The sequence below is a fragment of the Engraulis encrasicolus genome, chromosome 22 (genome assembly GCF_034702125.1).
Source record: "Engraulis encrasicolus isolate BLACKSEA-1 chromosome 22, IST_EnEncr_1.0, whole genome shotgun sequence".
NCBI classification, from domain to species: Eukaryota; Metazoa; Chordata; class Actinopteri; order Clupeiformes; family Engraulidae; genus Engraulis; species Engraulis encrasicolus.
The window spans coordinates 16952362-16975731 of NC_085878.1; the positions used below are offsets into that span (position 1 = coordinate 16952362).

A 23370-nucleotide genomic window follows, 5' to 3' on the forward strand; every position below is an offset into this window, starting at 1 on the left:
CAGTTGGAGAGGTCCAGTCCCAATTTTCCCAGGTGTCCCAGGAACAGCTGCAGAAGACCTTGGCCTGTGGTGTCATCTGCAACAAGAAATCCCATGAAGTGTTCATGGATGGAAACACGGGTTGAGAGCTCACAGTTCACAATCATCAGTAGCACTGACAGCTGCTCATTGTGGCTCACATCTGGAGTGCAATCCATGATCACTGCATAGTATTTGGCCCTCTTCACTCGCTCCACAATAGCAGCAGTAGTGCACTGGGCAACAAGGGATATTAATTCGTTCTGAATTTGTTTGCTCAGGTAGGTGTCTGCTATTTTTTTCTGTGATCTTCCACAGGTGCTCCTTCATCACTGGGTCAAATTTGGCCATGAGCTGGACTTGCCCCAGGAAATTGGTACATTGGTACTGGGATCTATTACCCCTAAATCAAAAACCAACATCTAGGTCTAGAACTTTTTAACTTAATTGAACTGATTTAACTTGTCTGAACATTGCTTAGTGTTACATAAAAACGCATCAGGCTACATGAAAATATCGCTCAAACATTTGTTATACGAATCAAAACGCATTCGGCTATATTAAATTGTAAGTTATCACTCAAACATTGCTTATTGAATTTGGATATCAACATCGAATATAATCTATTAATAATTATAATTGTAAAATATAATATTTTAATTGCATGTTTTCCTGCGCTGATTAGATATGCCGTCTCCACCCTTTTCACGCGCAGTCGGCGTCTTCATGGCAACTTGTGCTCTCCTGGTCCTGGCCCATTCTGAAATAGAAGAGCAATACAAAAAAAAGGACGAACATATTATACTTTGCAGATGTGAGATTAAGTAGAAACAACTAGAAAATAATAGCCTAGAAAAAAACTTTTAGTCCACTTTACCTTAGAGGCGCATCGCCATACTTCGCTGAGCTTTTCACTGCTGCCAGAACTCTCTTCTTCCCAAGGATGAATCGGTGAAACTCAGCGCAGGACATCCCCAGGTTCATTTTCACTTAGATCTCGCTGCGGATCAAGGATAGCGAGCATCTGTTTTTTTGTCTGTCCAAGCCCCCTTCATAATGGCCGCTCCGGATAAGCGTTGCTCACCGGGATGCTGAGGATGAAGGACATCAGCTTCGAGTAATTTGGGAAGGCAGACCTGCTACCAAGTGCTTGGGCCCAAAGCGCACCAACGGAGCTGTTGTCCTCCAGATCCCGCAGCCTTCTTGTCGAACAGCTCATCCAGGTCTACTTTGTCCTCAAGGTGAAGGGCGGACACGGCTGCGCTCAGTTAGCGGTAGTTCACCTCTTTCTTTGTCTTCAGGTCGAAGCACTGGATGTGAAACCAGTGTCCCGTCTGCGAAAAGTCGTACCACTTCTCCAGATACACCACCGCAGTTTCGTAGAAAGTGGCAAACTCTTTCTTGAGCCGGTCAACTGGGAGGGTATCCGAAGAGAGGAGGACGCGGTCCACTTTTGCGCTGAAAAAGGAATCCCTTCTTCGCTGTTGCAGTTTCACCTGGAGGCCGTTCATCAGTGAGTAGACTTCAACCGAGGTGAGACTCTCACTCTCCAGACTGAGTATCGCAGAAGTGAACAGCTTGAGAGTGTTGAAAGTGTGACCTCCAGCTCAGTGTATTCATCATCATCCCCAATGCCATTCTCATTCGCCTTTAGTGCGTCCCACAGGATCCGGGGGCACTCGTCCTCCCCGAGTGACAGGAAATAGCTCCACACAGCTGGCCAGGTGGTGACAAGCCTGTCAATCGCTGGGAGCAGGCTCAACCAGCATGTAGGGACGAGGCGCAGGAGGGCTTGATATTCGATGTCAGCGAACTCAAACATCTCCTTCAGGGCAGAAACCCTCTGCGGACGAACTGAAGTGATTGAAAGCTTTTAGGACGATGTTCTCTACGTCTGTGTTCAGTGCATTGCTGGCACGTTTGCTGGAAGGATCTTTCCATTCAACTTTTTTAAGTTCTGGAAAATTGAGTGCCTTTTCCCATAATTAACTGCGGCATTGTCTGCGGAGTATGCCGACACGTTCTGCAGACTGAGCTTGTGTTGTTGCAACTTGTTGACTATGGTGTCAGTGACCGCATCCCCGCATTCGTCTGCCTGTTGAAGAAATGAAGCACTTTGGTCTGGGTGCCCTGCTCAGGAGTCCAGGATTTTATGCAGATGGGAAACGTTTTGACATTGCCCTTGTTGGAAGCATCCGACGAGATTGAAAAAAAAAATCTGTTGACTCGAGGTCTTTCGAGAACTCGGATGCTAGGGGGTCAAGGATGTTTGTGACCAGTGCCTCAGCCTTAGTGCGGCCGCAGGTCACTAGCTTAGCCGTCGCCGAATCAGAAAAAAGCTTGGGCGCTAACTTCATGGTACAGTCCAGAGAGCGATACGACTGCTGGTGGGCGACACAGTGAAATACAGATGTTAACTCAGCAGCAGCAACTTTATCGTACACTGTGTCCTCTTGTTTCTTAAAAAATGAAGACACCAGAGTGTTTCGTTGCACTGTCGTGGCAGTCGTGCAGTGAAGTTTACTGCTAGCATGTAATTTAACATCCGACTCTCCTCCGTGAGAAACACCAAACTCTTTTCTGCACAGTTTACAGAAGGCCTTCGATTCATCGGTCAATGAAGTAGCAGTCCATGAATATTTCCCCTCTCATTCCTTCCTGTACCTGCAATGTCGCTTCTGTTTTTTACTCGCTTGTTCGGGCGCTTCGTCTGCCATGTCGCTATTGTCAAATTTATCAATGAAAGTGAATTTGCGCCGGTCATTATTCGCGCTTATTGTTGCAATCGAATGGAATTAGAATGTCAGAAAGATAACAAAATAGATACATTCCCAGACAGCAAAATGGGACTGGCCCAGATCTGTGACAGATGTTGGCAGGCACTTGGGCCAAGTCCGCAATCCTGGTCTGGCTCGGTTTCTTATTTTACAATGGCGCTGAGCTGGAACAGGTCCGGATTATGGATCCGGAATGGATCTGGCCGAGGTCCAATCCACATGTTTGAAATTTGTGGCCGACCTGGGCCAGATGTGGCCCAGGTCCGTAATACGCATCTGACCATGATCTGGCCCTGATCTATAATACACAGTTGGGGCTCATCTGGCCCATATCCCGACCTTATCTGGGCCTGATCCGGATTTGTATTTAAAGGCGGACCGTGGAATATTTTTAGTTGTTCATTTCTTGAATTCATTATGCCAATTCACAAATGTTAACTTTTTAACAGATATTTACCACCACCAAAGTATTCAACATGACTGGGAAATTTACATTTTTCATACATGAAAAGAGGGATCTTCTCCATGGTCCGCTATTTTGAATTTCCAGAAATAGACATTTTTAGCTGCAAAACTCACTACACTTTGGTATTCATGCAAAAATCAAAATTAGCAGTAGACAGCACAGTTTCAATGAGCACCATAGATGTAATACCTACTGTGGCCACAATTTTACACAGTGCACCTTCAAGCAAGAGCAAACAATGTTTTTAAAAAAAAATGAGCTGCTTACAAATTATGCATTTTAGTATTCTTTGTTGTTTTGTTTCTTGTTGGGTGTGTGCCAAAGCGGTCGGCTGCCAGATCCATCTCCACATTTTTGATAGCGTTCATCTCTCCCTTGTTGCCTCTTCACACTGTAAGATATTAAAAAGCACACAAAGCAGAAGGGAAACGTTAGACTTAATGCAGATGTATGTGCAGGCACAAATTACTAGAGGTGCTTAACTCGACTCTTTGAGGCGTCCGGATTGATTGGATCATTCCAAGGAGGGTATCCGGATTAGACGAATCACTCGGATCACACGGATCACTTATTTAAAATAAATAAAAATAAATAATAATAATGTATTTTTTAAAACGTTTCTTTTGTTAAGTAGCTATGCGCCTCACCTTTGTTGTTCCATTTATCAATTCACGTTGATAAATCAAAGAGTAAGACAGTTTGATCAACAAAACTCACTTTAAGAATGTCACAGTTCCTAAACTCATGCTGCGATCCGACCCACCTGGGTCTCCTCACTAAACATGCAACCACAACTCGAACAGCCTTTGGCAGCAGTGAAACGGCATGTTCCTGATTTTGCAATAAATAATGTGTGTGTGTTTGTATTTAAGAAGACTAAAAGTCAAATATTTGGGAGCAGAAGTCTAGTTGAGCAGGGACAGTCAGGAGGCGAGCAGCAGATGACCACTCGCTTCCGCTGCCGAGTTGCCTTGCGACTCGCACACTCGTGGCAAAAACGAAACTTAAGCGTTGATCCGATCCGTAGGGGATTCGCTGCTACCAACAACTCAGTCAGGATTCGTCTCACCGAGTCGCCGAGGAGGGCGCCGCTGCTGAGTGACTCGGACGAGGGGAGTGACAGCAGTGTCTTTAAAGACGGTACGCTGTAACGCAGTGAGTGATAGTAGAGTCACGTCTGTAGACTATAATTTCCCTAAGAGTAGCCTACATACTGAGATATTAAAGCGTTGGCAGAGCATTGTTACAGACCTCAAAAGAGTCAGAAGCACACACATAGGGAGTGTGGACCCGCGACTCAATTGGCCACAACAGGCTGGACGGATCAAACGGGCTCGATGAATGACGAGGCGGCAGTTGGTTCAGTTTTACTCAGTGAGTGTTCGTGACTGAACAGCATAGTAGGGAGATTAGAGAATGGCTGTTGTAGTCAACTAAAGAGGATACAGTCCGGTTTCACAATTTCTCGCGTTGTAACTGCCATTTTGTTGACATATTAATGAAATGCCGTCTGACCCGCCTTTGGCGGATCAATGCACGACAGCCATCCGGTCTGTTCGGATGAGGTCTTGACCCGGCTCTCCAACCGGATCCTCCGGGTTTTATATCATCTCTACAAATTACATACGATTGTGAATGAACTGACACATACAGGTGCTGGCCAAAAAATTAGAATATCATGAAAATGTTTATTTATTTCCATAATTCCATCAATAATGTTACACTTTCATAGATTGTAGATTCACGGCCCACATTTTAAACTATGCCAAAAATTTGTTTATTCTTGCATTTTTTGGCTTCAAGAAACCATGAATTAAGTAACTCACAAAATTAGAAGATTGTGATGAAATCACCATTCTCTTCAGAAAAAAAGAAACGGGTCATATTGTCATATCAAATCAGTTAAAATTCTCGACTTTCTAAATAACATGTCAATGTTTAATATTTGGTTAGAAATGTATTCGCCTTAATCACGGCAATGATGTATTTAACATTTCAGTCAATGGCACACATGCTTGACAGCATCAAATGCAAATTTGTTTATCATGGTCTCAGAGTCAAACAAACGGATATGGGTTACTGGAAAGGATATGGGTTACTGGAACCATGTCCTCTGATCTAATGACATCAAGATAAACAAATTGGCTTTAGATGGTGTCAAACATGTGTGGTGGTAAAAAGCTATGTGTACAAAGGAAAGTGCCTCATGCTGAAAGTCAAGTATGGTAGTGGGAGTGGCATGGCTTGGGGCTGTGTGGGTGCCATCAACAGTAGGAAGCTGAATTTCACCAAAAGAAATATGCTTGTCAACATGTACTGTAACGACTGAAACAGATCATGATACTCCCTATAGGATTTCATTCGAATCTCACACACATCAATTATAGCCAGGTGCAGACTCAAAATGTAAAAGTTAAATGCAAGGCAAGGATAAAACGCACAACAATGACCTCCCTTTTAATCCATTTAAATTTCGAGACAATTCAGGCCAACACGGCCCCTTCTCAGAAACTATGATAGGCGTGTACTCACTTTTGCACCAGCATAATTTCAGAAAAATGGGCAAATATGTCATTTAAGTTATACAATTGGCCTTAATTTTCTTATGTAAGCTCAAAAGATGTTGTATTACACTTACTCTGAGCGTTTTGGGAATAACTTGTGTGTTCAAAATGTTACTTTTCTACAAGGGTATACTCATTATTGCTGTGCACTGTATATTTGAATAATTTCTTTAAAATGTGGGAACATGGAGTAGCAGGAATAAGCTGTGGGAACATGACCCCGTACACAGAACATACAGTCAACCTAGCCAAGTAGACAGTAGGTATTCCATGCACTTTCAGGCCACCAAAGAACAGCATCAGGCAAGCTCTGGTTGAGTGTTATACAACAAGTGTGTGTGTGTGTGTGTGTGTGTGTGTGTGTGTGTGTGTGTGTGTGTGTGTGTGTGTGTGTGTGAGAGAGAGAGAGTAAGTGAGAGAGAGAGAGTGTGCGCACCAGCATGCATGGGCTTTAATGCATAACATAAAAACAACTTACTTAATACATTCTGATGACGTCCGAGGGCTTCTTGAATATGTAGTGAGGCCGACCCAGCAGAGTAGAAGTCCTGTCCTTTCATTTGAGTCCTACAGCAGAAAAAGAATACATAATTATGAATAATAGTTATTGGGATTTCACTGTGAAAATATTTAGTACAATTGGCATCCATGTTTACAATTAGTTTAGTTTATTGGTTTATTTCATCAGGGACCATGTGCAAAGTACATTAGTTACATAGTAAAAAAAAAAAAAGATGACCTGCACCACATTATAGCTAAAAGCTCATTTCCATCTGCATTCCCTGGGCAGGTAAGAAAACATATAACACACACACACACACACACACACACACACACACACACACACACACACACACACACACACACACACACTAAAATATGTCATATGCAAAAACTACCATATGCTCAGTGTCAAAACAGGTATGTGCAAAACTATTAGTGGTGACCAGACTGGGTACATGAAAGCCATTTCTTCACTCCAAGTGAGAATGAATAAAAGTTATGCCTTTTATGTGGGTGGGAAGTTTCCTGGTGAACCAGAAGCTATGTGTTGACGCCCAGGGGGCTGGGCTACACAAACCTTCTGGTGCACCTGTGATTCGCTCTCCTCCTCCGTTTACGAAATAAACGGGGCAGCTCGACGAATCAGGATCGTAGGGAGGGATTTCAGTGGGTATGACGTTTATCGAACGCAACACCCTCCCCCAGGGTAGTTCGGCTGTGCCCGCCCCCTCCCTGAATCACAACAGTAATGGCGGCGTGCGAGGAGTTATCATGTGTCGGGATGGAAGCAGCAATTTCAGCGGTGTTATCCAAAATACCTCAAGTTGATTTTCTAAAGGACGTTGTTCTGTTTTGGTTCCCGACCTGACGGCGCTTACGTGACGACACGTCCTACGTCACAAAGCTTCAACGTGAGTGGTCGAAGTGTCATGTCATTCATATGAGGTTGCTCCAACCGCGTGCAAGCATCTTTTGACTAAACCCCGCCTGCGGAGACGAGTGAAAGGGCAGTGTGCCAGTAGCCTGTTACTTACAGGCTACTGGTTCACCAGGAAAGGTGGGAAGGGCATTCCATTATTTAGTTGCTCTGCAAACACAGATTGTGCAAATTTATGCTGTTACCCGGCTTGGGAGGCTACTATTTCCTCTGGTGGTAGATCTAGTTGTTCTGCTAATTTGTTCAGAGCAAGGATGGATAAAAGTTTTCAGAGGTGGTGGAGCAGAATTGTGAATAATTTTGTGCACAAGTCGCACAGCAGAATATAGAATTAGGTTGTCAAAACTGAGCAAGTAATACTTGTCCAGTATGGCACAACACAATGGTGAAATTGAGACGGACGTCTGTCCAAAACTTTAAGATTTCATGGTAGTCTTGTTAGCCTGAGACCAGCTTGACATACATTAGTGTAAATGAGACATTATCATGCCACTTACATAGGGCTCAGGAGGATCAACAGTTAAAGAAGTTAAATTGTCAGCTCATACACTCACGTGACAGTCCAAGAAGGTGTTCAGTGGCGGCTTCTTCTCTCACTTGCAGCTTCATACACATCGAGCGATGTTGATGCTAGGTCGATCAAGGAATGACTGTGCCTACTGTTTACAATTCTACCCAAAGCAAAAAGAAAAAGAAACACAAAAAGTTTGAAAGTTTGTCATAGAAATACATAGAACATACAATAAACCTATTCAAGTAGACAGTAGGTATTCTATGCACATTCAGGCCACCAAACAACAGCATCAGGCAAGCTCTTATTGAGTGCTGTACAACGTGTGTGTGTGTGAGTGAGAGAGGGGGGGGGGGGTGCGCGCGTGCCAGCATGCATGGGCTTTAATGCATAACATAAAAACAACTTACTTCGTACATTCTGGTGGTGTCCGAGGGCTTCTTGAATAAATAGTGAGGCCAACGCCGCAGAGCAGAATTCCTGTCCTTTCATTTGTGTCCTGTAGCAGAAAAAGAATAAATAATTATGAATAATAGTTATTGGGATTTCACTGTGAAAATATATAGGCCTAGTACAATTGGCATCCATGTTTACAACTCTCGGCTCATACCTTCAAATGACCAAAAAGCTTTTCAGTGGCGGCTTCTTCTCTCACTTGATGCAGAGGCAGCTTGCTTCATACACATCGAGTAGGCCTAATGTTGGTGTCAGGTCGATCAAGGAATGGCTGAACCTACCGTACAATACCCAACCCAAAGCAGAGGAAAAGAAAGACAAAAAAGTTTGAACGTTTTGCATACAACATGCATGCATGAGCTTTAATTCACAGTATTTTGATGAAGCCTAATCCATGTTATAGCCTATATCACAATGCAGTTATTAAACTAACAAAACGACCATTTAGGATTTGTGTAAATGTAACCGGTGGTTATCCTGAACCTTTATTCTGACGGGGTAACGACGCTCCCCTTTCCTTCCGGCGTGTAGCATATATCATTGCGGTGGTAACTAGCTAGCAAAGACGCTATGTTTTTGATGCTGCAGAGTGTAGCGTGGGTACACCGCTCTCTCTGTCCCTCCGTTTGTGGTTGAGCCATCGTACAGGAAAGGCAGGCGTCCTTCTCGGTTGGTTTATTGCTCTTTTTGGTGCATTGTAATGTACTTAGTTGTTGGTTACTGACACCATTTAACTTAATCGTAGCCCTGTCCATCGGCGGCTGGCGTGGGGTCGGCTGCTGTTCTGGGATGGTGTGCCGAGCTGGGCAAACTCAAGTGTCGCTGGTGGCGTGTCTCCACTTTGTGTCCTTTGTGGTTGACTGCTTGCGTGCCGCTTCGAGAGAACCAGAGCTAATGCTGGCATTTTCTGTAAGAGTTTCGACGCTTAGCACTTGACTTGTGTAGGGAGTTGTGCATTTCCACAATGCACAACTCCTGTTTAATCGATTTATAAATGCCGTGCCTAATGGTAACTTTCTCGTTAAATGTACATAGGAGGAGTTGGTGCCTTCGACTACACTGATGCAGTGTCACTAGAGAAGGGGGGCATCACTGTTCTTTTCCCAACCTTTTTCTTTGTTTTGTCCTATTGTGTAAGTGATTCATCCTGTGCAACCTTTTCACTTTGTAACGTCCAAGACGAAGGGGCTCGTGTAAGTTTCTACTTAGTAACCGCCAAGACGGAGCTTGTGTATATGATTAGGGTATGAACACTGAAGTATTACTGGGAGACGTATCTTAAATCTCAGACTCCTTTTGGAACCTATACTTGCTGTAGGGGGAGACCAAAGACGTGTGTCTAACAGGCTTGTGTGTGTGTGTGGTGGCCATTACCAATTTTGCCCTTTTGGCAGTTTGTTTTCTTTTGTACAATTTGATTTACTAACTTTGTTTGCCGTGCAATTTTTGTTATTTGGTCTACCCCTCGTGCAATTGCCAATTGCCATTAGCACTTTTGCATAACTAGCACATTTGCACATTTTTGGATCTTGAGATGACGTGCCTATAAATGCTGTAAAAGTTCATATTCTATTTTTATATTTGACTGAGCCCGTGAGGCATACTTTATGTACAGAGATTCATTACGATAAGAAAGAGGAGATTCATTACGAAAAGAAAGAACATTAAAAGAACTCTGAATTGTATGACAGTTGTATCTCTTGTTATTCACTAACCTGTTGCGGGGAAAGTCGAATCAAGTGTTTGATGGTTGGGTTCTCTCACCCTAACAAATGAGAGTGGCGTAGTCACTAAACATCTTAAAAATCTTAAAAATATTACGGTAAAGAGATAACGCAGGCCACATAAATAGGCTACAACAATCAAGGAGTTACAAACTGCGTGATGTCAAATGAATTCAGCTCAAGGTGAGCTAATAGCACAACACCGAATGTTTGCTGTCGGCGGCACAACATGGATACGGTGATTATTAAGCCATCAGAAATTGATTGAAAATAATCGAACACATCATGTACATCACACTCGCACCTATACTAGCTTTTTTGGCGAATGTTATACAAATCACAGCGGTCCTAGTTACAGAACTAGTAGTGCTAGTCGACTAGTCTTTGTTTCTGTCCCGTGTTGATAGGGTATGTTTGGGATGTTAGCTTCATAAAAGATTATCACCATTACTGCTAATGCCGCTAAAATTGACTCAAATAGCCCGATAATGACACATTTTGAGTGGGTTCATCAAAAGCTTATGATGCCACAGCCCGCCAGCCACAAAGACAGCAGCAAGTTAGCGCGATGCTGCGGTATTATGATTCAGTGCTCGGCCAAGTCATTTCACGACACAACAGAGGAGGTAATTAACTCACTGGGCTAAGACGCTGAAAGAGAAAGTGGCTACGGCGAGTGAGTGTATTTTACTTCTACCATAGTATTAAGTTAAATAATTACTTACCATTGAATGATCAAGTCACGACAGTGCAGTGTTGGACGAGACGCGACACAGGCGGATAGTTGAGTTCAGCTGAGGTAAACTGAAGAACGGTCTCTCTGAGGGTTCCGGGAAAGTGACAGTTGGGGAACAAATTCCGTTTTGGCGCGTCCGGATTGCTTATGTGGCCCGCACCCGCCACGCGCCTTCAAATCGGACTGAATTATTTTATTATGGCGCGTCCGGATTGCTTATCTGGCCCGCATCCGCCAGGAGCCTTCAAAATTGATTGTCAAACTGCTGGTCCGGGTCGGGCTGCCGCTGATCGTAAAATGACTGTGACTGCTATGCGGATCTGCTGACTTGAAAACGGACCCGGCCCAAATCTAATTGCTGTCTGGGTTGTAGCTGCGGCGGCACGCAGCCACTTAACAAATTCGGGGCTGCGCAAGCAGTCTCTGGGCGACACGGGCTGCTGCAGCAAATAGTTTGAGATGTGCACCTGGGGTTAAAAAGTTATTATTTGGTAATAGTTTAAATTTCGGGACACACATGGCCAGATTCGGGATTCGGGACAAGAGCTTAGAATTCTGGACTGTCACGAATTTTTTGGGACATCTGGTCACCCTATCTGTGACTCAAACTTACCTCCGCTGTCTTCTGGATGATGACATAGGCCTATGGGCTTTAAATGAACTTATGTTTGTTCGGGGTTTTTTGCGCGCAAACCCCCCGCGAGGCTGTTGCTTAAAATGACCACACCATAACATTCTGTAGCTTACATTAGTATGACGTTTCCACATGGTTTTTCTGCCCAACATAGCTTAAAAACTTTTAAAGAAGAATAATTGCGACGTTAAGCGACTCGAGGGACAGACTCGCAGAAGAGCGAGGGGAGGGGGAAGGGAGGGACAAGCAGAATGCGCAGCGCAGCGTAGGACAGACCTGGAAGATGGAGCCGGTTAGGTGTATTTTATATTTTATCTTCTGAAACTTCCAAAATGGCGGTGTAAATAAAAATCGTCCATCGTGGGAAAGCTCGGACTCGGCGAATTTTGAACATCAGCATGGTTTACGCGGACAAAGTGGAAAAAAATAGGACGTCTTTAGGGAGTCCTACTAAAAAAGTAGGGCGTCCAAATTTTTGTCATTTTCAAAATAGGGCTTCAAAAAGACGCCCAGACGCCCCCCTAGCTAAAAGCCTGGTTGTAACTGTGTCAAACTGCTATCCATGGCATCTAGATATTCTACTGCAAGACCTATGAATTGCTCACTAAGTTCTGCTTTGCTCTTTTCTTTTCTTTCATACTCCTTTGACTATTTCCTTTGTTTTCACTCATCCTTCTCTTATTCATTTCTATCTAAACCTCTAATTGAAGCATCTCTGTCTCCCATCATTGAAATAAGAAAGAGCTTGTCCTCTTCCATTTTAATCTGCTGAAGAGCATTATCAGGCCATAAAAACACGTCTCATCCAAAGACTTGGAGTACTCTTCAAAACCTTCAGCTGTGCGTCTTGCTAGCCAGGCTGGGCCCTCCCCGGAAATACAGGACCTCCTCCCATTTTGTTGGTAAGCAAACAACCACAAACAAACCAAGGGAGGCAGGTCAACCATGCCGTTTGGGAAATTGTTATGCTCTTGGTAAGACCAAACCACGAAGAGATTTGAACATCAATGATAATCAGGCTAGTGTCTTGCAGCAGGCATTTTCTTGAACTTTTTGTCCATCTCCATTATCTTCACAAACTGTCAATCTCTTCACTTTCCGGCTTGGTTCCCGCAGCACACAGAGGGATCCCAGCATGGCCATAGATGTTCTTGATCTGTTTGAAGAGGATTTTGGTACATTGGTACTGGGATCTATTACCCCTGAATCGGTCAAGTCAAGTCAAGTTTATTTATAAAGCACATTTCATATGGCTTACATAGACTCAATGTGCTGTAAGATTAAAAGGAGGAAAAGTAGAAAATTTAAAAACAGCACTAAAACTGAGTGAAAAAATAAAAAAATATATAATAATAGGTAGAAATAAAACAAAATAAAACCCATTGCAATGATAAGACCTTTTAAACACCAAACACTAGACTAGACACATAGTCTGCAAGGGCCCAGAGCAAAATAAATAGAATAAAAGTAAAATCAAAGTAAAAAATAAAACACATAAAAACCCTTAGGAAATAAAACAATGTCAATAAAAATCAACTCAACCAAAAGCTTGTGTAAATAAAAACGTTTTAAGACCCTTTTTAAAAGCGGGAGTAGAAGTCACTGACCTTAGTTCTAGGGGGAGGGAATTCCAAAGGGTAGGGGCACAATAACTAAAAGCACCATGTGCAGTGTTGGTGTTAATTTTGGGGACGCATAAAAGACCTTTATTTGATGTTCTCAACGAACGGGTAGGATGGTATGGAGGGATGATGTCAGAGATGTAGGTAGGGGCCAAGCCATTTACTGCTTTAAAAGTGATCAGAAGTATTTTAAAATGTATTCTTTGTTGTACAGGCAGCCAGTGAAGAGATTTCAGAATTGGGGTGATGTGTCCAAATTTGGATGTTCTTGTCAGTATTCTGGCAGCTGTATTCTGAATGAGTTGGAGTTTGTTGAGTGCCTGTTTAGTGAGCCCGGCATATAGGGAGTTGCAGTAATCAAGGCGGCTGGAGATAAAAGCATGAACTAACTTTTCAGAGTCCTGAGGAGACGAGAGGCCACGTACTTTAGTAATATTTCGCAGATGGTAAAATGCCGTCTTAGTGATAACAGATATATGTTTGTTAAAATTAAGATCTGTATCAAGGGTCACACCCAAATTTCTGACATCATCACAAGGTATTACCTGAAGGGGGGCTAAAAACGTACAAAGATGTTCTCTACGAGCCTTGGGGCCTACAACTAAAATCTCTGTCTTGCTGTCGTTTAACAATAAAAAATTCTGACCCATCCAGTTTTTGATGTCTGAGACACAACTTATTAGGTCATTTACTGGACTGGGGTCGTCAGGGGAAAAAGAAATGTACAACTGGGTATCATCTGCATAGGAGTGATATGAAAGACCATGGTGCCGGATGATATGCCCAAGTGGTAGCATATATAAATTAAAAAGCAGAGGGCCCACCTTCTCTGTGCTGTCTCTGTGCATCATCGGCGGCAGTAAAGGACAAGGACATTCAACAGCACCCGGCCAAGTCCTAGATAGGTGATCACAGAAAATGAGCCACGCTATGCCAAGTCAATGTATACTACTATAGGGAGGGAAAGTAATCTCATCGCCCCCTGCTGGCAACGTTCCAACCGCCTGCAACAAATGAATGTTTTTTTTCTTTGAAAAATTACATCTCGGCCCTGACGACGAAGTAGAAGTAGTGGCAGTCATATTATGGGCATGTTGGCCCGTTTTATCGAATCAGGTGGTAAAATGTTCGGTTTTTCACTGATCTGAGCTGATTTTAATATTCTTTAAAAAGCTAATACAGAACTACACTGACTGGCATGTGTGGCTTGTTTACTCCATGTAATTAGCATAGCCAAATTAGCATAGCCAAACATGAGCCAGAGAGGTGGTTACTCATCACCACAGAAGCCATCATATCTACTAGAGAATTTAAAACCATACCAAAATGATCGCGTGTATATATGTGTAATAAGAAGACAATGTGGAACTCATAGGATTACAAGAATGTGAAGATATGCGAAGAACTTGCGTTCGTTCGCGTTCATTTGTTTCTCTGTGTTGTCAACGAGGCGCGAAGCACAGCATGCTGGGAGCTGTAGTCCGTTTCCGACCAGATTGGCACAATTTCTATTTTTCTTAAAAGGGCAAAAAATGACTTAAGATTTTCACAGGTAGTAGTTCATGCTATTGTGTACGCTGAAAAATGTGTCTGGTGTTATAGTTCCAAGTCATATCTTTGTGGGATTTTTTTTAAAACTTGTCTATGGGAGTTTCAATATGATCACCCTGGTGTTTGGAACGTAACCGCTAGGATCGCTGTTTTCCACTTTCCCTCCCAATACAAGCCGATGGATGTAAACATGGTTAGGCTACATACCATCGTAATCAGAGGACCAAACCAGCAGTCACTCGGGACTCAGTCACTACGCGCGCTTCGTAACACGCAGACTGCCATCTGGAATGTGTTCTCCAACTCCCAGAGATTAAGGAACTAAGTGGCACAACGCCATCAATACTTAAAACTGCCGCCTGCCCAGAGTAGCCGATGCTTTGATCTTAAAAAGACTTTAAAAGGCTGCCAATTGGTGCGCACCGGTGACCTGACGCACCTGTCAATTGACGTGGTTTAACCCTATCGCGCCAGACGCATCATATTTGTTTCATCAAATTCAAAGCCCTCTCCCCGCTGACACACAAAAAAAAATCGATCTCAAAAACATCCTGCGTGTCATTTCCAAACGTCCTGCAGTACACGGAAACCGCCACAAGAGAGCAGCGGTCAACAGCTCGGCGAAAAATGGGGTAGAAGCGGTTTCCCAAATGGGGTAGAAGCGGTTTCCCTGACCGACGCAGAGATATCGTCAAATTGCAAAGGGTTAGTGTACAAATTTCCGAAATATAACTCTATATACTTTAATTTGAACACTTACTTTGTGCAATTAATCAAGGAAGAGTTTATATTTTTACACCGTGTTGCAGCGAGATCGTGCTAAAACTGATGAAACAAATAAGCACCATCCAGCGGTGGCAGGAAGTCAGCCATCAATGCATTTTGCCATAGGGAAACTTACAAAGCATACCAAGACGATCATTTAACAAAGTTGTTTTACTTCAAGACAAAGATATTGCCTTAAGAAACAGGTTTTACTTGCAATTTTGAAAATGTAATGCAAAATGTTGAAATTATGATCTCGTAAAAAATGCATTGAAGTGAATGGAGAAATGGTCCAATTGTAGTAATGGACCCATATATTCAAATTCCACATCAAAAATGAATAATGATCTATATTACACTCATAAATAGGTTGTTAAGCATTCAATCAGCTATGTTTTTACATAAATTACCCAACCAGGCTGTGGGAAATGTAAAATATGGTCCTGCTAAATCAAGGATAGGCTTAAAAAAAAATTAAAAAAAATGGCAATGATGGTCAATGGTCATGAAATTGGCCTGGTCATTTCTTTAAAGCCTGATGCATCATATATGATGCATTAAATATCTCAGTGACCTTATTATTTTTTTACATTTCTTATAAGGGACCCATATTGAGGCAAATTCCAAAAAAATAGAATTTTCTGTCATTGCTTTCATGGTTCAGGTCTCACAGGGTTAAAGGCGTAAGCATCCATAATGCCACACTGAGCTAGTCGAGGGCCTTAAAGGAGAATTCCGGCCAGTTTGGATTCATATCCCATCTTGGGTGGACACAGGGAAAAGAATGAAAGGGAAAACCGCGAGAATTTTTCATGCATGCTGCTCAAAGTTGTTCAATTGCGCTGTTTTCGGTTAAACCCTGGCCCGTCGGGCACGTATTTGACCTGTTTTAAAGCTCCTAGCGTGCATTAAAACCCTTTTGAACGTTTTGGCCGTGGTGTGTGTACCCATAAAAGTCGATCTAGTGGTTCACAGTTCCATTAGGTAGCACAGGTACGATACAACAGGAGTTTTCAAAAGTGGCGCACCTACCTCTCTCAGCTTCCGCCTTCCAACTACGTTCGCAAAATGGTTCGCCAAAGTGATACTTCCATAGAAGTAGAAAATAACACTAGAGAGGACCCCGCCCCCCTTTTTACGGCAATCTATAGCGGCCATTATCTGTAGGTAGATCAGAGAAATGGAAATTAACGCTGTCAAAAATGGCTTAATCATGTGAAAATGTCCCTCAACACACTATACAAGGACAATAGTTGAAGTGTGTGGCTAACTATGTTCATAAAATATATTATTTGATTTTTAAATGTATTATATCGACTCATATGATTTAAGTAGATATTTAGCCTGACATTTCAAATCTGGTCTTTGATTAATGTGTTACTTCATATTCACACAGTTTTAGTCAATTTTTTGACAGGGGTGGGCATGTTCTCCATTGACTTGCATTGCCTGAAGGTACCTACACTACCTACGGAAGTTGGGAAGCTCCATCTGCCATTTCCCAGTGTTGTCGCAAATTGCTGTGTCCTCTCTAGTGTTATTTTCTACCTCTATGGATACTTCATAGTAATCCATTTTATTTTTGTCCATCAAAGATGAGCCACACGAAACAAATTCACACGTTTCCATGTCCTGTGTTGTTGTTGTCTTGCAGATTCATTTCTCACTGAACGCAGTTCAGTGACGTCACGGCGTCACATGACTCCTGGAAGGAACGCACATTCGCTCATCCAGTTATTATACAGAAGCGAGAGAGAGAGGCGCTGTCGTAATATACTGTTTGATATTTTGAGATGGATCCTTCGTTGGGGTCTGGTGGTTCAATTGAAGAGTTTGGTGGCCATGGTTATCTTTTTCGAACCAGAATATTTGTTACAGATAAAGAATTATTGCCACATGTCGCATATCACAATAATATACCGATTAGAATATATAGCAGTCCTTGTGATGAAATAAATAATTGCAATATAAATAGAAAATACTATACTCACTCATTAGACAGTTGACCATTAGGGCCACTTGGTCTAGGATGTTTCTTTTTTTTTTTTTCAATTGATTCTTGGTACATAAAAGAAGGCTTCCAAGACATCCAAACACTCGGCGCTCTGTGACCCATCTCGACACCTTTAGCCAACCCCGAAACTGGATCCCCCCCCCCCCCCAAACAATACATGAGCCCGCCCCCGAAACTGTAATCTGTGATATGCGAAATGTGGCAATAATTCTTTATCTGTAACAAATATTCTGGATCGAAAAGATAACCATGTCCACCAAACTCTTCAATTGAACCACCAGACCCCAACGAAGGATCCATCTCAAAATATCAAACAGTATATTACGACAGCGCCTCTCTCTCTCGCTTCTGTATAATAACTGGATGAGCGAATGTGCGTTTCTTCCAGGAGTCATGTGACGCCGTGACGTCACTAAACTGCGTTCAGTGAGAAATGAATCTGCAAGACAACAACAACACAGGACATGGAAACGTGTGAATTTGTTTCTTGTGGCTCGTCTTTGGTGGACAAAAATAAAATGGATTACTATGAAGTATCACTTTGGCGAACCATTTTGCGGATGTAGTTGGAAGGCGGAAGCTGAGAGAGGTAGGTGCGCCACATTTGAAAACTCCTGTTGTATCGTACCTGTGTTATCTAATGGAACTGTGAACCACTAGATCGACTTTTATGGGTACACACACCACGGCCAAAGTGTTCAAAAAGGGTTTTAAAGCACGCTAGGAACTTTAAAACAGGTCAAATACGTGCCTGACGGGCCAGGGTTTAACTGAAAACAGCGCAATTGAACAACTTTGCGCAGCACGCATGAAAAATTCTCTTTGGTTTTCCCTTTCATTCTTTTCCCTGGGTCCACCCAAGATGGGATATGAATCCAAACTGGCCAGAATTCTCCTTTAACAACATTCTCAGTGTTAGCGAGACGGATAGATGAATGTCATCCTCAGACACCGTTTGCCCCAGTCCGTAAATTGTTGTTGTGGCTCTGGTAGACTCTTTGTTGTTTAGCCATGGTTTCTGGTGGCAAGGAGCTGGCCAGACGAACTGACAAAAGGTGAGTGAAGTGCAGGGGTTTAAATACAAAGACAACAAGGGGCAGGGCAGAAACAATGATGGTAAACGATGTTGTGCACCATGCAACAGAACAAGGGGATTAAGTGGTGATGGGCAGCAGGTGATGTGCCTGATTGAATTAGTGGCAGATAATTGGAAAGAGCACACAGGTGTAGTGATTCAGTGTGACGGGGAGGTCATTAGGGCAGTGGCAGAAAGCTACCAGGTAAATGGGTAGCATGTCATTTTTCCGACACCCCTTTGGTCCGATTCGTCAATATTCCGAAAATTTCCCATTAATCCTACAGCCAACTAACACGAAATAATTAAATGAAACCCTTTGCTCCGACAGCTCAATGTTCCGACCAATGGCTGTTTGGGGTTGGTCATCATCCCAGGTCGTATTTCCTGCTTTTCCCGGTGCAGTGTTTCCCACAGAAATTTTGGAAACTATGGGGGCAGCCGGGATTTTTTGTCCGGGGGGGGGGGTGGTGTCTTTTCACGGGCCTTGGGGGGGGGGGGGGGGGGGGGGGGGGGGGGCGCGTATTCACGCAGTGTAAATGCAAAATGGCAAAACAATGAGTACAGTATGACATTGGCGCATGGAGAAACTATAGGCCTACGCCTACATTTCAGCCATTTATATTTTGAGAAATAAGGCTACATAATACACATGCAGGGGTCTATGTAATGAAAAAAATAATAAAACAAAATAGGAGCAGAGATAAGAATTTAAGATTGCTGTGAAATTGTTAAGGCATAAACAAAAAGGGTCTAAGAGGGTAGCTATGCCTTTTCCCCACACACACATTCTACATGAGGGGTGCTGGTCACAGGGCCAGTTTTTCAAAATTCCTCCCATTAAAAGGGCTGAACAACATATTACACATTTATGTCTATATTCACATTCATTACACATTCATTTCTATATGCAGCCCGATGTCTCCTCTGCCTTGTCAATGAAGGCCTGTCACCACCTAACTCATTACAACTGTAAAACAAAGCCTGGGGAGTGTTAGTAAACTCATCCCAACTGTCCCTTCTCGGAAGGTTTTTTTTTTATTGCTCCCAAACCCAAGTTAACTACAACAACTTGACAAGGCTTTTGATCCCTCTCTCTTTCAAGCACTTGTGGTTTTCTCTATAGGATGTATTTACTCCAGGAGGAAAATGCGAAGGAAATCGTAATTGAAATCGCTTTTAACAAACACGGAAATCGTAAAAAAAAATAAAATAAAAAAATAAAAAAAATAAAAAAAAACATTTTTTTTTTTTTTTTTTTTTACATTTTCGGAAACTATGGCGGCCAAATTTAAACTATGGCGGGCCGCCATAGTTTCCTCAATGTATGGGAAACACTGCGGTGCCAAGTAGACTTCAGCTGCATGCGCTGCGACGAGCACATAGATGCCGTCTGAGTCGGTCTTGCTGTGCCCTTACCAAAAAAACCACCCCTAAACATAACCTGTCATTAATGCAATGCTGCCAAGTTTTACAATTGTGCCCTACCCAAAACCATTCCTAACCCTAACCTGTCAGTAGGCTATTGCAATGTTTCTGAGTTTTAAATTTGTGCCTTGACCAAAACTTTCCCTAAACCTAACCTGTCACAGATAGCAGCATGACCACTGCGTAGGCTTCAGAGATGACGGTGATCTAAAGCAGCTTTTGGTCGGAACATTCAAGATTCAAGATTTTTATTTGTCACGTGCTTCATTGTGCAAGTGAAATGGGGATTGCAACTGCTCTGTGCTGTGTTGGATGGTAAAAAATAAAAATAATAAAATAAATTAAAATAAAAAATAATTAAAAATAGTTATTGTCTTAATTCAAAAAGCGGATGGCTTGAGGAAAAAAACTCTTACGCAGTCTCTCTGTTCTACATCTTATGGAACGTAGTCGTTTCCCTGAGGGCAGCCTTTCAAACATGGAGTGACTAGGATGGAATGTGTCTTTCATAATCCTTTGTGCTCGTGTCTTTGTCCTTCTTGCATATACATCTTGCAGCCCTGGAAGGATGGCGCCAGTGATTTTTTCTGCAGCATGCACTACTCTGTGCAGGGCAATCTTGTCCTGAGCTGTGCAGTTGCCATACCATGTTGTAATGCTTCCTGTAATTACAGACTCAATTGTGGCAGAATAGAAGGACTTCTGCATGTCTGATGGAATTCTGAACTTCCTTAGCCTCCTGAGGTGGTACAGACACTGCCTGGCCTTTTTCACTACGGTGGTGATGTGAGGTGACCAAGACAGATCTTCAGAAATGTTGACGCCTAGATACTTGAAACAGCTCACTCTTTCCACAGGGGTACCAGAGATTTCCAGTTGAGCATAGTTCTTCTGATCTTTTCCTCTTCTGTAGTCCACCACAAGTTCTTTGGTTTTGGTGACGTTGAGCTCTAAACTGTTCTCTGCACACCAGGATGACAACATCTCAACCTCATTTAGGTAGGCTGTTTCATCGTTGTTGGAGATGAGTCCTACCACCACTGTGTCATCCGCAAATTTCACAATGGAATTGGAGCTGTGGATAGCTGAGCAGTCATGGGTATAAAGGGAGTACAACAGAGGGCTGAGAACGCAACCTTGCAGCGCGCCGATGTTGAGGGAGATTATGCTAGAGGAGCAGTTGCCAATCTTCACTACCTGAGGTCTGTTTGACAAGAAGTTGAGTATCCATGCACATAGAGAATGACAAAGTCCAATGTTTTTCAGCTTGGATACTAGTTTTGAGGGCACGATGGTATTAAATGCTGAGCTGTAGTCAATGAATAGTAGTCTTGCATAGTTGCCCTGTCCTTTATCCAGGTGAGAAAGGGTGGTGTGAAGGACATGGGAGATGGCATCATCAGTGCTCCTATTTTCACGATAGGCAAATTGAAGGGGGTCTAATGAGCCAGGGACAGAAGAGCAGATTATATTTTTAACAAGCTTCTCAAAGCACTTCATTACAACAGATGTTAAAGCAATGGGGCGGTAGTCATTCAAACAGCTTGGATTGGCCTTTTTGGGTACGGGTATGATAGTTGACCTTTTAAAACAATTGGGAACAGTGGAGCTGGCTAAGGACAGATTGAATATTGTTGTGAAGACAGGAGCAAGTTGATCAGCACAAGATTTTAACAACCTTCCAGGAATACCATCTGGCCCAGCTGCCTTTCTGCCGTTTACTTGCTTAAGTACTCTTCTAACATCGTGCATACTGATGGTAGAGGACAAACACCTTTCTTGGCCAGCTTCACTGCTTTTCTGAGCTCATAACAAGTTGATTTATATGGCGCCATATTTCCAGATAAAAGACATTCGTTATACGCAGTTGTTCGTGCGTTCAGGGCTTCACGAATAGATCTGTCGACCCATGGCTTCTGATTTGGGTAGATTTTCACAGTTACCGTGGGAATGATGTTAGAGGCCAGTTCTGAGATGAAGCACGTCACCACGTCAGTGAATTCGTCTATGCTGTCGGAGCTCTCCCTAAACATGTCCCAATCCACATCAGCCAGCGCATCTTGAAGCAAAGCTTCTGAATGATCCGACCAGCGGCTAACCTCTCTCGTGGAAGGAGCCTCTCGACGAAGTCGTTGTTTATACTTCGGTAGCAGCATGACAGCGGCATGGTCTGATTTGCCAAAGGCCGGGAGAGAGGGCGCTTTGTATGCGTCTTTGAATGGCGAGTAGCAGTGGTCTAACGTGCGTTCCCCTCTGGTTGGACACGAGATGTGTTGGAAAAAGTGTGGCAGAACCTGCTTCAGATTTGCCTTATTGAAGTCACCGATCACTAACTGGGCAGCATCTGGATGGTCTGAAAGGTGTTTGGTGATCACATCATGCAATGATGACAGTGCGCTGATAGTGTTCGCTTGGGGAGGGATGTAGACAGCGATGGGGATGACAGCCGAGAACTCCCGTGGCAAATAGAAGGGGCGACACAGAATGGAGAGGTGCTCTAGGTCGGGGGAACAGGAGCGGGACAGAATGGAGATGTTTCTTGCATCGCACCAGTTGTTGTTGGTCATGAAGCACACTAGCCTAGAAATCTAGACGCCCCTAGCGACCGCAAATTGAATTTGCTCCCGGGGGCAGTCTAGCGGACCCCGGTCGTTTTGCGAGGCTGAAAGTTATCCGATGACAGGGCCAATCAAATCGCGAGGGGGGCCGGGCTACCTAGTAAACAGGAAACTTTCCAAGAAGAAGCATGGTGTCCGTCCGTGCTACGTACAGCACGAAAGTGTTTACTTAATTTAAAAAGCCTGGATGATAATACATTTCGTGGCTGACATGGATTGATGTAATAATACACCATGAACTTATGGGGCACAAATAGATCTCAACACATTACCATTTGATCATTCGATGTTTTAAACTAGCTCGGTAAGCTAAGTTGAGCATTTTACAGAACCAGATAGTCACACGTTATTATCAGACCACTACTGTAGGTAGAATGAAATTGCTGCCCCAATTTCTAACAAGACACATGCCATTAAAAACGAGACATTTGAGAGCTTTGGAAGTCTTTGAGTAGCTTACTAAATAGATGGGAATGACACCGAGTCTACCAAGTAGTCTGGCTAGTGGGAGCGAGCTGCCCGGGGAGCGTCCTGCGTTGGGAGCGACAATCCGGGAGGTAGCTGGCTAGCTAACGCCGAACATGCCATGTTGACAACAATCATAAATATAACCATTTAACAAGCCCCAAATTGCTCGACATTTTGCTGATTGATCAAGGAGGGTCATGTGGTTGAAAACGAGGCATTTTTGAACTGTATAAGTGAAAACACGATTTATTAGGAAACTTGTTTGTGGCTGTGGTCATCACACGAATTCACTGCTACGACGGCTGGAAGTTGCCGCTTGCTTCACCTACAAAGAGGCCCTCGCTAGTGGCTAGCTAACCTGTCGTCAATAGCAGAGCTAGGTATCCAGCCTTGTATTATATGCCTGCCCCAAATTCTAATAAGATCCATGTCATTAAAAACGAGACATTTGGGAGCTTTGAAAGTCTGTAAGTCGCTTACTAAATAGATGGGAATGACACCT

At 43.2% G+C, this 23370-nt stretch overlaps 2 long non-coding RNA genes across 2 annotated transcripts; both read right to left on the bottom strand.

The window, feature by feature from the left end:
* Window positions 1–3525: 3525 nt before the first annotated feature.
* On the bottom strand, window positions 3526–7934 carry LOC134438519 (uncharacterized). The gene is made up of 3 exons (XR_010032606.1): window positions 7821–7934; window positions 6304–6392; window positions 3526–3652 (listed from the first exon to the last, which is right to left on the bottom strand). It is a non-coding gene; the product is annotated as an uncharacterized LOC134438519 (long non-coding RNA).
* A 259-nt stretch (window positions 7935–8193) lies between these two features.
* On the bottom strand, window positions 8194–10072 carry LOC134438520 (uncharacterized). The gene is made up of 3 exons (XR_010032607.1): window positions 9949–10072; window positions 8388–8510; window positions 8194–8276 (listed from the first exon to the last, which is right to left on the bottom strand). It is a non-coding gene; the product is annotated as an uncharacterized LOC134438520 (long non-coding RNA).
* Between the last annotated feature and the right edge of the window lie 13298 nt (window positions 10073–23370).